Here is a 17,010-nt window from a genome sequence, read left to right on the forward strand (position 1 = left end):
GGAGGGTAGAGGGAGCACCCAATGACAGAGGCACGTGCTCCTTATAATAGAGACATATATAGTGTGACATTATGTATTCAGCCTGCGGGCCATACTTAGGACAGATAGTCCAATTTTGTACTCCGATATTGTTTTGATATATGATATGATATGCAGCTATATGATGGGATGCAATGTGTTATGGCTTATGTTTACATTCCATGTATGGATGACTTATGCACTGTGTATGTACTAATGATGTTTATGTTTTTGGATGCATTTATAAGATGAAATGGATAAAATGTTGTTGTATGGACTTGATATAATGCAAATGTACTAATCAATGAATGCAGGATGTAGCTTATGTTTTTGTTTTTTTGGAGATCGAAGAACAAGATCAAACTAACTGCCCAAACTGACGGAAGAAATGTTAGTAAGAAGAAATTAGATAGAGGACAGATAGAGACGAAGAAAAACTTGCTTTCACCAATGCACAGAAGTAGGTGAGAACCTTTATTTAATGCAACAAAGCGGATGCAGAGCATCATGGCATTGAAGGCTAGAGCTTAAACGCAACCCGTTTTACAAAAGACAGACACATCGCACACAAGGAATGAGTGAAGCATCCTAGGGTGCATACATCAAGGGTCGAGGTATGTGCGGCATTCACAAAGCGAACGTACTTATCACAGACACCCAATGATATAGTTGCCCCAGTTTGTGACAACCATTCCACAAATAGAAAAAACAACAAAAAAGGAAAGGGACCATGAACCATCCCGGTCACTCTAAATCACTCAGTGACATCATTGAGCAACATAGGAACATGATCGAAGCCAAAGATAAATCAATAAAAAGATAAGATGCACAAATTCGATCAAGTCAAACAAACATTCTGATCGTCATTGTCAAAAGTGGAACACAAGAATGATCATGTTGTCTGGTTCCAGGGAATGCGGTACCCCGTCTAAGACAGGACACGGTCTGGTTTCGAGTATACCACACCCTGTATAAGACCCATGATAGTAGTGACAAGAACAAATGATATTGATGTTGATTGATTGATATGATAATTTTAATCAGTTTGAATTTTTGGTTTGATTGAAAAGTTCATCTATGAATGCATGATTTACAGTAAGGTGTAGTGTGTGATTGAGAGTCATTGGATGTATGCTCAGTGATCTGCCTATGCACAAAGGGGACCATTTATTAACAAAATGCAAAATGCCAAAGGAATTGTTTTTTGGATTTTGATGCTTTAAGATTTTTTTGTTCATTTTTCAGGACTTTATTTGATTTTTAGGGATTTTTTCAGGACATTATATGATTTTTAGGGATTATTTCAAGACATTTTTCAAATTTTTATGATTATTTCAGGACATTTTTCAATTTTTTTGGATTATTTCAGGACATTTTTCAATTTGAAAGCTCCAATAATTGATCATGACAAGGGGGGGGCATGCACCCAATGAACATTTGAAAGACATATACAGCGACATGGACCAAAACATATGCACAAGGACTGGAAACCTGAGTATGCAAGACAATGATGTTGACCAGTCACAGGCCTGGAACAGAACATTGGGTTAGGACAAGGATAAGCATGATAAACTTGTGGAGAGAAAGTATAGCTAGGGGTCATGATAGATGACGAAGCAATAATATTTTACACATGGTGCCTGTTTGCCAGGTTTTCACCATGGTACTTGCCCAAAGCGCCTATTTGCCAGTTTTTCACTAGAGGGCGAATCATTTTTCTTTACTTTTTTGTTCTCTTTTTTTTTTCACTTTTTATTTATTTTTATTTTTTTTTGAGCTTTTTGATTTTTTTGTATTTTTTCAGGATCATATTTGAAGAATTGCTGACAGAAAACTATGCCCAATATTTGCGAAGGTGCATGCTATTTACAGGATCTGACAAAGGTTCACCTTCTGGGGTTGCAAGCTGATATGCCCCCAAGCTATAGGCTGCAGTAACTATGAAAGGCCCAACCCGATTAGGTTCAAACTTTCCTTTGATGATGTCAGTAGATTGTGCATTCTTTGGGTTTGCTTTTAAAACCAAATCTCCCACTTCAAAGTGTCACCCTTTGACCTTCTTATTATAAGAGCGATGGAGACGGTTTTGATATGCTTGCAAATGTGTCAGGGTTGTCTGACATTTCTCATCTAACATCTCAAGCTGATGCATCCAAGAGACTCTATGCATCTCATCATCAATCAAATTCTGCAAGGAAACACGCAAAGAGGGAACCTCCACTTCCAAGGGTAAAATGGCTTCCACACCATACACCAAGGAATAAGGTGTTGTGCCAGTAGGTGTGTGGATAGAAGTGAGATAAGCCCATAGTGCTAGATTCAACTGTACATGCCAATCTCGACCAGCGTCATTGACAATCTTTTTCAAGATCTTAATAATGGTTTTATTTGATGCTTTAGCTTGACCATTACCCTGTGGATAGTAAGGATTGGAGAAACGGTGTTGAATGTGAAACTTTTCATAGAGTTCCTTGACATCTTTGTTCTTGAATGGTCGGCCATTACCTATGACTATTTCAAGGGGGATCCCATATCTGCATATGATATAATTCAGTAGGAATTTTGAAATTTGCACACTAGTGATATAGGTCATAGGAATAGCCTCGATCCATTTTGTAAAGTACTCTGTGGTTGTAATGATAAACTAGTGTCCATTTGCAGATGTCGGGTGAATCTTGCCAATAAGATCCAATCCCCATTGAGAAAAGGGCCACGGAGATATGACAGAATGAAGCTCTTGGGCTGGCGCATGAATGTAATTTCTGTGGATTTGGCATTTGTAGCACTTCTTGACAAAATCATGAACATCCTTTTCCATAGTGGGCCAATAATACCCAGCACGAACCAACTTTTTGGCTAAGCTCAAACCATTGAAATGGCCCCCACATATACCATCATGAACCTCATGTAAAGCCGTTTGTGCTTCATCAGAATCCAAACACCTGAGGAGGGTGTGGTCAAAGGAATGACGGTAAAGGGTGTTAGCGATGATGACATATTTAGTGGCCTGGCGGATGAAGGCTCGGCATTGGTTAGAGGAAAGGTTAGGTGGTAAGGTTTGGGATTTCAAATATTGATAGATGTCATTGTACCACGGGGAATTAGGACCAACAAGAACACACATCACATCTGCTGTCAAAATTTCAAAAGAAGGGACAAGCAACTGTTCGACCAAAAATTCACATCTGTCCATATTGGGGGGCATATTTAACATGGAAGCAATCGTTGCCATAGCATCTGCCGATTTGTTTTGAATTCTTGGAACTTGACTGAAATGGATAGCCGTAAATTTTGTCTTGAAGAAATCCACCATATGCTCATAAGGAATAAGCTTTTCATCTTTTGTTTCGTAGTCATCATTCACTTGATGGATGACTAACTGGGAATCTCCATAGACTTGTAAATGTGTGATGTTCTAGTGGATCACTACTCAGAGTCCTATGACCAGAGCTTCATATTCTGCAATGTTATTGGTACAATGGAAAGTTATTCTATAGGATTTGGGAATAGCATCACCTTGAGGGGTGACAAACAATATACCTGCGTCGGACCTGAATTTGGTATGGGATCCATCAAAATATAACTTCCATTCATTAGAAGACGTGAGAGCAAAGACTGATTCATCTGGAAAATCCATCAACATGGGATGATCATCATAAATAGGAGCCTCTGCAAGTTGATCCGCTATGATTTGTCCTTTTATTGCCTTTCGCTCAATGTACTCAATATCAAACTCACTGAGGATCATAACCCACTTTGCTAGGCGACCTATCAAAGCTGCCCTACTAAGCAAGTATTTCAAGGGATCAATTTTTGCAACTAGCAATGTCTGATGATTTAACATATAGTGTCGAAGCTTCTGTGTTGCAAAGACCACTGCTAAACATGCCCGTTCAATAGTTGAATAATTCAGCTCATAGCCCACTAGTGTCCGACTGATATAATAAATAGCCCGTTCTTTGCCTTTCTCATCCTGTTGGGCTAAGAGAACTCCTAGTGCCATTTCAGTTGTAGAAATATACAATATGAATGGCTTCCCTGCTATGGGAGGCATTAGAATAGGTGGCGACAACAGATAATCCTTGAGAGTTTGAAATGTTGATCGGCGTTGCTCAGTCCATTTAAAAGTGACACCTTTATGCAATAAATGTTGGAAGGGATGACATTTGTCTGCCAATTGAGCTATAAACTGGTGGATTGACTGTAGCTTTCCTTGCAATCTTCTTAGTTGATGGATATTTGATGGAGGAGGCATATCCATTATTGCTTTAACCTTGGCAGGGTCAACTTTGATGCCTCTATGAGAAACAATGTACCCTAATAATTTGTCGGCTGTGACACCAAAGACACATTTCTTTGGGTTGAGTCTGAGCTTGTAGGTTTCCATTCGGTCAAAGGTTGGGCCAAGGATGGCTAGATGACTATCTCTTGTGACAGATTTGCATAATAAGTCATCAACATAGTCTTCCATCAAAGTATGCATAAAATCATGGAAAATTGTCATCATAGCTCTTTGATATGTTGCACCACCATTTTTAAGGCCAAAGGGCATCACATTCCAGTGGTACATACCCCAAGCACATGTAAATGCATTCTTGTGTTGATCTTCAGGAGCAATGCAAATTTGATTATATCCAGAAAAACCATCCATCAATGATAGCATCTCATATCCGGCAGTCATGTCAACTATGATGTCGATATTTGGTAGTGGAAAGTCATCTTTAGGGCATGCTTTATTGAGATCCCTAAAATCCATACAGATTCTGATGCCCCCAGTTACTTTGCTAACTGGTACCAAATTTGAAATCCAGTCTGCATAATCAATGGGTTTGATAAAGCCCACATCTAATAATTTTTTTAGTTCTACCTTGATCAAGAGAGCCACCTGGGGATGCATCTTTCTGAGTTTTTGTTTGACGGGCTTGGCATCTGATTTTAATGGTAAGTGATGAAGGACTAATTCTAGATCAAGACCGGGCATATCTGCATAGGACCATGCAAAACTGATCTTCTTCTCAAGAAAGAAATTGACAAAATCTATCTTTTCTTGTTTTGATAGGGAAGCAGCGAAATGAATGACCTTAGGGTTGTCAGGTGTACCCAAATTTATTTCTTCGGTCATTTCCACAAGCAATGTTGATTTATCCTGACTTGACAAGGGTATGTTCAATCTTCCACCTTTGGGCGCCTCAGAGAGGTTTTCACCCGCAGGTGCGTCTTTTATTTTTACTTTTTCATGGTCAGAGAGCGCCTTACGGTTTTCACTCAAAGACCTATTCTTTTGATGTTTTACTTTTTCTTTTTCATTTTTATGACTAGAAGATGGAGTTGACTCCCCAAAATATGCTATGGAATCTAGATCAATTGTAAATCCTGCTTTATGATCACCTTGTGGTATGCCTTCTCCGAGTCCCAGAAATTTGGCAATTGCTTCATCATTTTGAAAAAAATCTAATGTGAGTGGTTCTTGTTGGTCATGTTGGATAAGTTGAGGATAGACAAGGGGCATGTCATCATCAATTTTAAGGAGAGAGAGGGCTGAGATGGTAAAGATGTAAACAACTGTGGTATCACTGTCTGAACTGTGCGTATCTGATTCGGAGCTTGGGTCCCAGAATGACTCTATCCAAGCATTAGGACATGTTTTAGGAGGGGGAGTTATTTCATGTTTGTCTTCCATGGGCAAATCATCAGGGTCAAGGAAAACATTGTAAAGGGCATAGGAGTTAGAAGAAAAGGAACTCCACTCCCATTCATTGGAATCAGTTTCAGGTCGGGTATCCTCAGGTGTTGTTTCATCATCAGAGTCACGCCCCTTTCTACATGTGGTCACTTTGGTAGATGAGGGTCCAATTTGTAATGGTACAAAACCTAACCCTAAAGTTGGAGGTCGCATCTTGGGTATAATATGTTCTAGTCTTCCTTTCTTGTCAGGGCCCAAGCCACTGCAGCCATCATATCCCTTTTTCTGCAACATAGTAAACCATTTTCTGTACTACTCCACTAGCAACTTGACAGGTGGTGTCTCAGTGGGATCCTTATAAAGCCAATCTATGACATCATCATCCAAAGTTTCTTTATCAAGTTCACCCCATTTGGTAAATGTAGTGGGGGGCTGATATTGAATGACTATCTTAGGTTCCTTTTGCAACAAATGTGGTTTGCCATGTTATTTTGGAGATATTGGTAAATTCCCAATGAGGAATGTTTGAGCCATTGAATACTCTCTGCATCCTTGGTCCTGTATCTTCAATTTTCCTTTGACAGCCTCTAACAATTCATTAGGATCCACATAACTATGAGAGTGGGCCTCCCTATTGACTGGGACTTGTTGCTTCAAGGAATCCTTTAGATTGGCACAAAATTAAATGGATTATGATCTCCTGGAATTGTTATCTCAGTCTGATTGTAAGGGTATTTTAAGCACTGATGATAAGTAGATGGAACTACTTTCATTGCGTGAATTCACGGACGGCCAAGAATCATATTGTAAGGGAGATCAAGGTCTAGGACCTACAGGAAAGTGTTTTCTGTCACTGGACCAACTCTGATAGGCAATGAAATTACCCCTTTAGATGGACGCTCAGCATCATCATATACTTTGATTGTTATTCTTCTGGAAGAATCAATGTCATTTTCTGTATAACCAAGACCAATGACCACTCTCAGGGTACAGATGTTAAAACCTGCTCCGCCATCTATCAAGACTCATCGGATTTTGCAATTATGGACAAAGACTTTGAGATGTAATGGATCATTATGAGGGAGCTTATCAGGTGAAATATCATTATCAGAAAAGGTGACATGTTGGGAGACAGCTAAATGTCCAATTCGGGCTTGAAACTAGTCAACATCAATGTCTGTCGAGACAGTGGACTCAATTAAAGCTTTATCTAGGACTGCGCGATGCATAGGGGACATTTTCAACAATTCAAGAATTGATATTTGTGCAGGTGTCTTCCCCAAATGATCTAGGAGATTATATTGACTTGTAGGAGTTGATTTGGGAGGAACTACAGGAGCTCCTTTCAGGACTATTTTGGATCGATGAGTGGTGACTGCACAAGAAGGATCTTGTCCCTTTATTCTTATGGTGGAAACATACTCATTTGATGCTCGAAAATAGTTGATGACATTGTTATAACCAGTATTTGCATAATTTGTTGTTTGGGTAGAGTTTGAAGAAGATTCTTTACCCTTGTCATGATCAAGCAAAGGAGTTTTGAAAATTGTATGATCAATGTTAGAGGTCACATTGGGCAGGTCTACCTCAATTACTCCTTGATCTAACAAGTCTTAAATCATATGTTTCAATTGAAAACACGATGCAGTTTTATATCCTTTTGACCGATGGTATTCACAATATGCATTATCATTCCACCAATGTGGCTTTACCAATGGTTTTGCCTTGATATCTGGTAACTTGATAAAATTTGCTTGTATTAATTGTTTCATGACTAACTCAATAGGCTCTCCCAATGGTGTAAACTATCGAGGAGGCCCATCCCTTGATCGGAAAGGTTTTCGTTGTTGGTTTTGTTGCTGAGCTTGTTGTTGATTATATTGTTGGGTATATTGTTGGTATTGCGGCTGTTGAGTAACATTGCTTGCTGGTGTTTGATTTTGTTCCATAGCTGACATATTAGGAGCACTCAATTTCTTTATTGTGAATGTGGGTTGATTTGCATTTATTGCTCTTGCATCGACAACTCCATCATTAGTGACATTCTTGTTTTTGTACCAAAATCTATTTCTGTCCCCTGAGTTGTTTGTGTTGTCACTATCTTTGTTTAGCTTAATGATTCCCTTAGCTACAAGAGTAGTTTCAATGTTCATCCCTTTCTTAATGAGTTTCTCAATGGTACTGGGACTTTTCAATTTGAGTTCATACATCATTTTTGGGACCAAATTTTGAATAAATAATTTCACTTGTTGTTCTTCAGGTATATCTAGGGAAGAATGACTATACAAGCTTCGCCATCTTTGCAAGAAAGTCACTAAAGGTTCACCTTGCTTTTGCTTGGTGTTGCATAAATCTGACATAGTCACTTCACTGTCAATGTTGAATGCGAAGTGAGATATAAACTTTTGAGCCAATTCCGACCAAGTCTTTATATTCCCTAGCAAATGGGAATACCAATCCATGGCTTGTCCTGTGAGACTTTGTGTGAACAAGCGAATTAAATATGTTTCCTCATAACTCACTTCAGTACATGCTGTGAAAAATGCTCGAATGTGGTCTTTTGGATTGCTGTTCCCTTTATATTTCTCAAAATTAGGTGCCTCAAAATGCTTAGGGAAGGGAGGCATGTACAAGCTCTTATCAAATGGATTAGGACATAAATCTTGATCTATGTACAATTTCTTTGTTCCTTTGGTTTCCAATGCATCGACTTGTCATTGCAACTTCTCAAGTTGTTGCGCAATTATGTCAGATTTGGGAGGTTCATCATTGATCCTGGTGGGTACTCTTTGTCAATACATCGTGTTTCCCATCAGTTGTTGATGCTCGGAAATTGTTGTCTTTGGTGTCTCTATCATATAATGTTCTTGGTACAGCTCTTGTTGTGGTGGTTATGCCATGCCTTGATATTGACCTTGTTGTTGTGCTTCTTGTGGTGGAATCATCGTTTGTAGCCTAGGTTGATATTGAAGTTGAGGGTGTTGTTGATATTGCATGGACATCACTTATGGTTGTGAAGTATGATAATTTGTTTATCTTGGCACATATGGAGGCACATGTTGTTGTTGATGTTGACAAATTGGAATTTGCTGACTTTGTGCCAATTGTTGTTCTCTTGATGTAAATCCCATCATTTGCAAAAAACTTTGTTTGGGAGGTTTTTGTTGTTTCTCCTTGAGATGGGGTATGGCACTCACATTTGCTTGATGTGTTGTTTGTCCAATCCACTGTGGTGGTTGCAAGTTTGAATTAACTTGTAATGGTGCAGAAGATGCTACAACATGTTGTTGAATGCGATATTGTTGTTGTTGTGCATTGCTTGTTTGCGCATTTGAGTGTGCCTTTTGTGCATTCCTCAATTGTTGCGACATTTGTTGTTGGTGCACACCACTATTTGTGGCTCTTTGTGTTGCCACTATCGAAGGATCTGTCACAATATTTTGCATAACGGGTACTTGAGTATCTAGCAAATATATTGAATTTAATGGGACATAGGAACTTTGTTGCATTGTGGAATTGTTTTGGACATTGGTAAGATCAGGCATTCCAATCATAAAGCTTTCTTGCATTTTATGCATGCGAGGAACCACTTCTTCTTGAGGGATAGCTATCAATATTTGTGTGGCCCTCATTTGATCTTGTGTTACAGGTGTTGTATTAAATAACGGATTGTTTATTGTGTCGAATGGTGACTTTTGAGGAATAGTCATTGTCAACGTTTTTGAAACAAGTTTACTCATCAAGTTGTGTTGAGTTTCTTGTTGCACATTTTCTTCATTTGGATGTGGAGAGAAACTTAACAACTCACCACCTCGTTGTTTTTGCACATTGATTTGCTCACTTGAGGAGGTCACATTACTCATCATGTCAAGATATTTTTGTGGGAACATCTTAAAGACCTTGTTCAAGAATTTATCCATCTTTTTTGTCAACTTCGGATCTTTAAGGAACATATCAACATCATCGGAAGCATTGGAATCTGATGAAGAATCTGGTAAAATACTTGGATTTTTTTCTTGTTGAATGCCTTGATCTGAACCAAATCCTTGTGAAAGAGTTTGTTCCTCATGTAATGTTTGAATTTCATGTTGCAGGTTTGGTTGATTCCAATCAAAAGGTGCATTTCCTCTTGGTGTTGGTGGAACACTCCCATATCCCGGTTTCATGGGTACAAACACTAGCTCATATAATGGAGGTGGTCCAAGTTGAACCATTCCATATGGTGGTAATGATGTGTTTGACGAACCTTCAATTTGTAATGATTGACTAGGTTGCAACTATGAGTTTGATATGTCGTCAATGGGTTGATATGTTGGTTCGCCCATCTTCTTAGATCTTGACCTTGTTTCAATAGGCATGTCACTATGCAAATGAAATATTTAAAGGATGATGTATGATATGCGAATAAATGCAAACTAAATAGATGAAAATGCAATCTATGGCAAGAATGCAACCTATGTTTTTGTTGTTTTTCAAGATTTTGACAAACTTTTTGGAATGCAAATCTAAAAAAGAGACCCTTAGGAAATTGAAATGATGTCTAGACCTCAAAGGACAAAAGGACCAAGTTACAAAAGGACAAAATGACAATGTCTCCCCTATATGCTTGGATACTAAGCTAGGTTTGACGAAATGACATTGATGACAAAAGACAAAAGTTTGATAAGGTCTAGACTTCCTAACAATGACTTAGGGTTTATTCAAAGATTTGAATTACTCAAGTATGACAAAACCTAGTTTTTGAGACTATACACAAGAAAGCAATGATTATTACAATGACTTAGGATATGATATGAAAATGATCTAAGGATATGATATGACAATGCAATGATAAGGAAATGCGAAGACCAATGACTTGGAATATGCGAAATGCAACCTATGCAACCTAAATGGAAATCTGTCTTGGATATGACAATGAAATGCAAACTTAGGGAAAATGATCTTGGACCTAATTGAAAAATGAGGACACTTGCAATGAAAAGGACTAAAATGAAAGGAGATGCCAATATGCCTTAGGACCTAAGTGAGACTATGCAAAACCTAACCTAAAGTGACATGAATTTTGAAACAAAGACATTTAATGTGTTGACGACCATGTTCAAATGTTGGATGAATACTTGGACAAACTTGGACCTTTGTTTGGATTGTGTTTTGAGTTGAATGTTGTTGATTTCATAAATCCAAGTTGATTATGAGCACTTTTGAAAGTTTGTTTCTAATTTAACCTTTGACAATAACAAAAGACAAAATGTTTGTTTCACTTTGACTCAAAACAATCAAGCACATTTACAACAAATCCTATGGCTGGCAAGGGCAATATCTGTTGAATCCTCTACTCGAAATACAACACTTAGCCAAATAGCTAGACGCTTGGTAGCACTAGCTCCCCCTTATAGTGCACTCACTTCTCGGGCATACCAAGCTTCGAGTTCAAGGGCCATCACTTCCCAAGAACTTGCTATCTCTAACTAAGGAGTACATGAGAGGTGTCTTCAGCATGCACGTATCACAACGCCTAAGCCAATAGATAGAAGGTTTTTGGCATCTAAACAAGAGCTTCTAGTAAGGGCATCCATTCAGGTGGGTACTGATCTGGCAAATAAATCATTGCAATACCATTCCAACACCCGTTGTCTACAACTTTCGTTGCATCCACAGTTATTTAGAGTGGTTCGGAAGAGCTTGGTTTTAGCCCATCACCACTTAGGGTCGTTCCCTCTCACCAATACCTGTACGAAGTGCCAGGCAAATCAGGAGGCAAGCCCAATTCTAAGGGTTAAAACATGCAATCAAACTAAAAGCAATCAAAGCATGCATGGTGTTCATTAACCTTTAGGAAACTAAATGTGCAACTACTTTAAAAATCACATGCAAGGTGTTTTAATAGAGGTCTTTGACCGCGTCCTGCATAAGATTTATTAGTAGTTTCATTCTTAGTCTTCGTCACATGTAATGAAAAGGTGCTACACAAAGAATCAGTACCAAAGAAAAACCAGAATATAAGAACAAAATGCAAAACAAAGTAATTTGCAAGTAAAAACACTGGTTTCACCTCTATTTTTGGCCTTACACAGGTGCAGAATGTCTCAACACAAGCGCAATGCCTTGAAATAGGCACAGAATGCCTTGACATAGGCACAGAATGCCTTGACATAGGCACAGATCCCTTTGACATAGGTGCAGATCCCTCCTACACAGGAGCAGAAGTGCCCAGAAAGTCCTGAGTTGCCCTGTTTCTTGGGTTTTCACCTACAAATCAGCTCAAAAGCACTCAAAAACACAATTAAGGGGCTATTTTCACATCGGGTTCACCAATTAATGTAGATAGGAATTTGGAATTCATCAAAGCAAGTAGAAAATTAGACTAACTCAAACACGAAAACTAAATTGCAATGATAACAATCCTAAAATATTCAATAGAGACACAAAAACAAGACATTCAAATCAAATGCAAACCATCACAAATGCGAATATCTCTTCCATAATTCTCCATTCTCCTTCTTTCTCCTTCAAATTGCTTTGTTTGTGGATCTCACCTACAAGTGCATAAGCATGAGATGAAAGCAAGATTGACAAGATGAGATGATAGCGTAAGGATACTAGAAGCGTGATTGATTGATCGGATCCTTTGATTGAAGAAATTCATCCAATTTATAGACAAATTGGAGAGATGACAAGATTAGCATGAAGAGATTTGAAAGGAAATTTCAAATCAAGAATGACGTATATGAAAAATTATGACAAAATTGACACTTTCTATGCAAGATTGATTGATTGACAAATTATGACAAAATTGACAAGGTTGCTATGCAAAATTGATTGATTGACAAATTATGACAAGATTGCTATGTCATTCCCATGAAATTAGGGGAAATATTAGAAAAATAGGAGAAAATAGAAAATTAAATGAATTGGAAATTAGGAAATTAGAAATTGATCAAAATTAGAAAATTAGAAATTAGGAGAAATTAGTAAATTGGAAAATTAGGTAAATTAATTAATAATTTTTCATTCATTAATTAATTCACAAAAAGAGGGAGGAATTAATTAGCCAATTAAATAAATATTTAATTGTGACAAGAAGACTTAGGATAAATAAATAAATTATTTAACCTAGAGGGAAAATGACAATCAAGATTAAATGAATAAATCATAAAATCCTAGAAGATGAATTAGAAATGCAAGGACGACAATTAGGTCTTGACAAAAGATAATTCATGTAAGGTTGATTATGATCATGATTCTGACTTGATAAATGATTTGATTGATAAACAATTGAGATTGGTTGACAAATTGACCAATATTGATAAAGAGACCAAATTGATAGGCGCCAATTGACGAGGAACAATGACTAATTGATCCAAATTGACACGATTGAAAAGGACAATGATCGATGACAAATCGATCGCAAAATGACAAGATTGACAAGTTGATAAGGATCGATGATGAATCGATCGCAAAATGACAAGATTGAAAAGGACAACGATCGATGACAAATCTATCGCAAAATGTCAAGATTGACAAGAGGACAAAACCTTAATTCTATCATCGATTAGGATTGATGATGTCCAAAATGAAATCGAATTGACGATGTCAAAATATGACAAATGAGCATGCACATTGATGTGACAGGATAAGATCGACCAAAATCATGACTGAAGATTATTATCGACAAGACCAAATTTGAAAGCGAGAAAAATGAAGAATGTAGAAGAAGGACTTGATGCTCGCAAATGATAAAGACCAAGTGCGCGACATAGAAGAAATGTTAATGCGACGCAAAAAACCCTAAAATAAGGCAATGCGCAAATGTTAAAGTATGACTCCGCAAGCATTGACCATTTTTAGATGTCTACACCCTCTATCTAGCATCAGAAAATAGCCTATAAATCCTACTAGAACACATGCCAGAGGAAAATCCTCGCTATATCTTCTCATCAATATGTCCCAACTAATGGAACCTAATGGAACATGTCAAAATGTCAGAATCATAGAAGACATGCCTCATTGCCTATAATCTTGGAAGGTGCCCTGAATCATAACCCACCTTATCCCTAACAAAAGGGATACGGAGGATCCTATATACATCCTTGGGAGTGATAGTCAAATCCCCCACCCGCGGATGAAAGGTGTTATGCTCTAAATGGAAACGCTCTACCAACGTCATGAGCATACTGTGATTCACATAGATATCTGGCAAACCAAGAAGATGATTCAAACCACATACATCAATATGAGCCTGCTCAACCTCAGATAAATGTCAAACTAATGCCATAGTAGGAGGATAAATGCATCTAAAGAGCACAGGAGGTACTTGAACCTGCAAAAACCAACAATGAAGCATCAGAAAACATTCCAAATGAGCCTACAAGAGAAGTAAAACATCACGCAAATCCAACTAAGTCAAATGCAAAATCAAATTTTCACATTTAGACCTTCAAAAATGTTCACTATCTCCCTAAAAACAAAAAACAAAGGGGCAGCATCTCATACAAATCAGGAAGAGATCTTGTATGATAAAACAACCCAAAACGACAATTTATTAGACCCTGCATGACAAAATGGTCTTTTTACAGACCTGTCGTATGATACAAGGGTAGGGCCCAAATGATAATTCTAATGACCTTACACGACAAAAAAAAAATAACAGTTACTCGTACAAGATAGAATCCTACCTCGCATGATAAAACGTGAAACCTGACCCCAAACATGCAAAAAACTTGAAAAATGAGCAAAAAAATTCAAAATTGAAAACATAAAGAGGCTTAAGATCAATCACTTACCGCTGGATCATAGTTTTGGGGTCGATTATGACATCTCTAGCGCTCAAATCGATGTGTATGACTAGGGACCACCTTTTTTTTCGCAGAAGGCTTTTTGAATTTTCAAACTTGGAGGGTTAAAATGATTTGAAAATGACACTTTCGTCTCATACATAGCCAAAAACCCTAATTTTTCAACTTGCTCCAATGGACATGAAAATTGTACCCTTAGCTAATTCGCTTGCTCTGATTCCATTTTTAGGATCAAAATCGAAATTCGTGATTATTTTGCTAGTCAATTTCACAATTTGGATCACTTAGCACTCTTTTCATCAAATGCTCATTTTTTCTTCCAATTGCGCTCAATTTCAACAATTGATTCAATTTCATTTCTACACATCAACTTTATGATCAACTCTATGCTTAACTCATCAATCAACGTCGATTCTTCAAATATTCCTCAAAATCAATTTATGCTCAAATAACTTATTTTCGCCAGACAATTGCCTATAATCATCAATCCCTTGCAATTTTTTGATTTCGCTCCTGAGGGGGCATACTCATGACCTTATGACTTCACATCTTCACAAGTTGAGAAATATTTTTTTCAAATCTTCATCAAAATTTGAGCAAAATCTTCTAAAGAAAATCAATCAATTCTTATTTCCTAAGGGGCATCTCAGCTTCATCGCTTCATATCAAGTTGAGATCTCTCGATCATCTGAATTGAATCAATCACTAGGGGCATCTCAGCTTCATCACTTCAAATCAAGCTGATATTTGTCTTTCATCTGAATCGGTCTCCTAATGTTAATCAGTTTCATCACTTCAAATCAAGCTGATTATTCATTTAAATTCAATCAAAAGTTTAAAGAGTTTCTTTGATCACACTCAATTTAAGTAGGTGTTCAGTATTCATTTCTTGATCAAGCTGAACAACTTATCTTCACTCATTGTATCTTGATCAATCAAGTTCAATATCAATTTTTATCATCACTCACTACATCTAAGTTCAATCAAGTTTTAGATCACTAAGATCTGCTTCCTGATCAATCAAGTTCAAGTTTGGTATCTTTTGTTTCTATCGTTCCTAAGTTCAATCGAGTTCAAGATCGGTGTCGCTTTAATCAAACTTCATTCAGCTTTGTCTCTTCGAATCAAGCTAAACACCTTGCTCTTCATCTAGTTCGTGATCATTCAAGTTCAGAACTGGCATCTCCTAGACATCACACATTCTTTGAACCAACATGTTGCTTGCACATTAATTCAAAGAGGGGCAAATGTAATACCCAAAAAATGGTCATCTAAACCATGGGCCCCTAATCTTGACAACATCACCAAGGTCCTAACCAAAGGCAATTAAATCAATCTTGAGCACATTATTAGTTCTTCAATCATCAAATATCACATGGAAAATCAATTACTCAATATTAATTAAATAATTAATATTGAGTAATTGATTTGCCATGTGATATTTGATGATTGAAGAATTAATAATGTGCTCAAGATTGATTTAATTGCCTTTGGTTAGGACCTTGGTGATGTTGTTTATGGCTGGTCCTTCATCCTAACTCTTAGCTTCTTCTTGGGTGAATAATTCAAGATCAGCAATCTGTCTTAAAATCCTATCCCTCTCAATCAACTTAGCTTTCACTTCTTTTTCTTTATTTGCTTCCTTTTGTGCCCTTAGGGAGATTAAGTGATGGACTCTTCTATTGAGGGCTTCAATTTCTTGGGACACCTTATCTTCATCAGGGAACATTTCTTCAGAATCTGACACATTGACTTGGTCGATATCAATTAAACTAATATTTTCATCTACTGTTCTAGGTACATAATCCATCTTCATATTAGAGCTATTCCTATCCTTCCCTGAGATACTAGTGTGAGAAATCTTTTGGTTCAAAACTGGGACATCCTCAACATTACCAAACAAACTAGAATGGAAACCCAAAATGTCCTGCTCAGATTCACGGGAAGAAGAATTTGAATTTGCATATATGGGTCAATCAAATAACTTACCTGTATGAATGCTCTTTTGTACCCATGTTGCACTAGATGGCTCATGTGCATCTTTTCTGGCCTCTCTATGTCTATTTAGGTAATCCCTCTTGCAATGTCTCTGTAGTACCCCTGCCCTAATCAATCTCTAATCTTGGTTTAATCTTGGTTAGATTATCTTAATATTATGTTATAGTCAGATGTTGAATTAACGCATAGCTATTGACGTGGTTTTCACACTAGTTGTATGCGAGTTGTTGAGTGTACCTATTTCATGGTATTAATATTGAGCTAACGCTTTCATTAAATTTCATATATGTATGCATGTATGACTCTTGGTTGCGGGATAATTCAGGTACAACGCTGCATGAGTGCAAGGTTCGTCTTCACCTGGATGTACAGGTTTGAGTGTACCTCTTTAATCCTTAGAGTTGGATTAGGTGGTCGTAAGACCCTGGTTGACCTTCATCGTGCTCAAGTGAGCATCGTCAGTCATCGTCGGTTATCCCTTTTTGTTTGGGTTTGCGAGTCGTCTGTTTGGTTGAC

This window comes from Cryptomeria japonica, chromosome 1, assembly GCF_030272615.1.
Source record: "Cryptomeria japonica chromosome 1, Sugi_1.0, whole genome shotgun sequence".
Taxonomy (NCBI): Eukaryota; Viridiplantae; Streptophyta; class Pinopsida; order Cupressales; family Cupressaceae; genus Cryptomeria; species Cryptomeria japonica.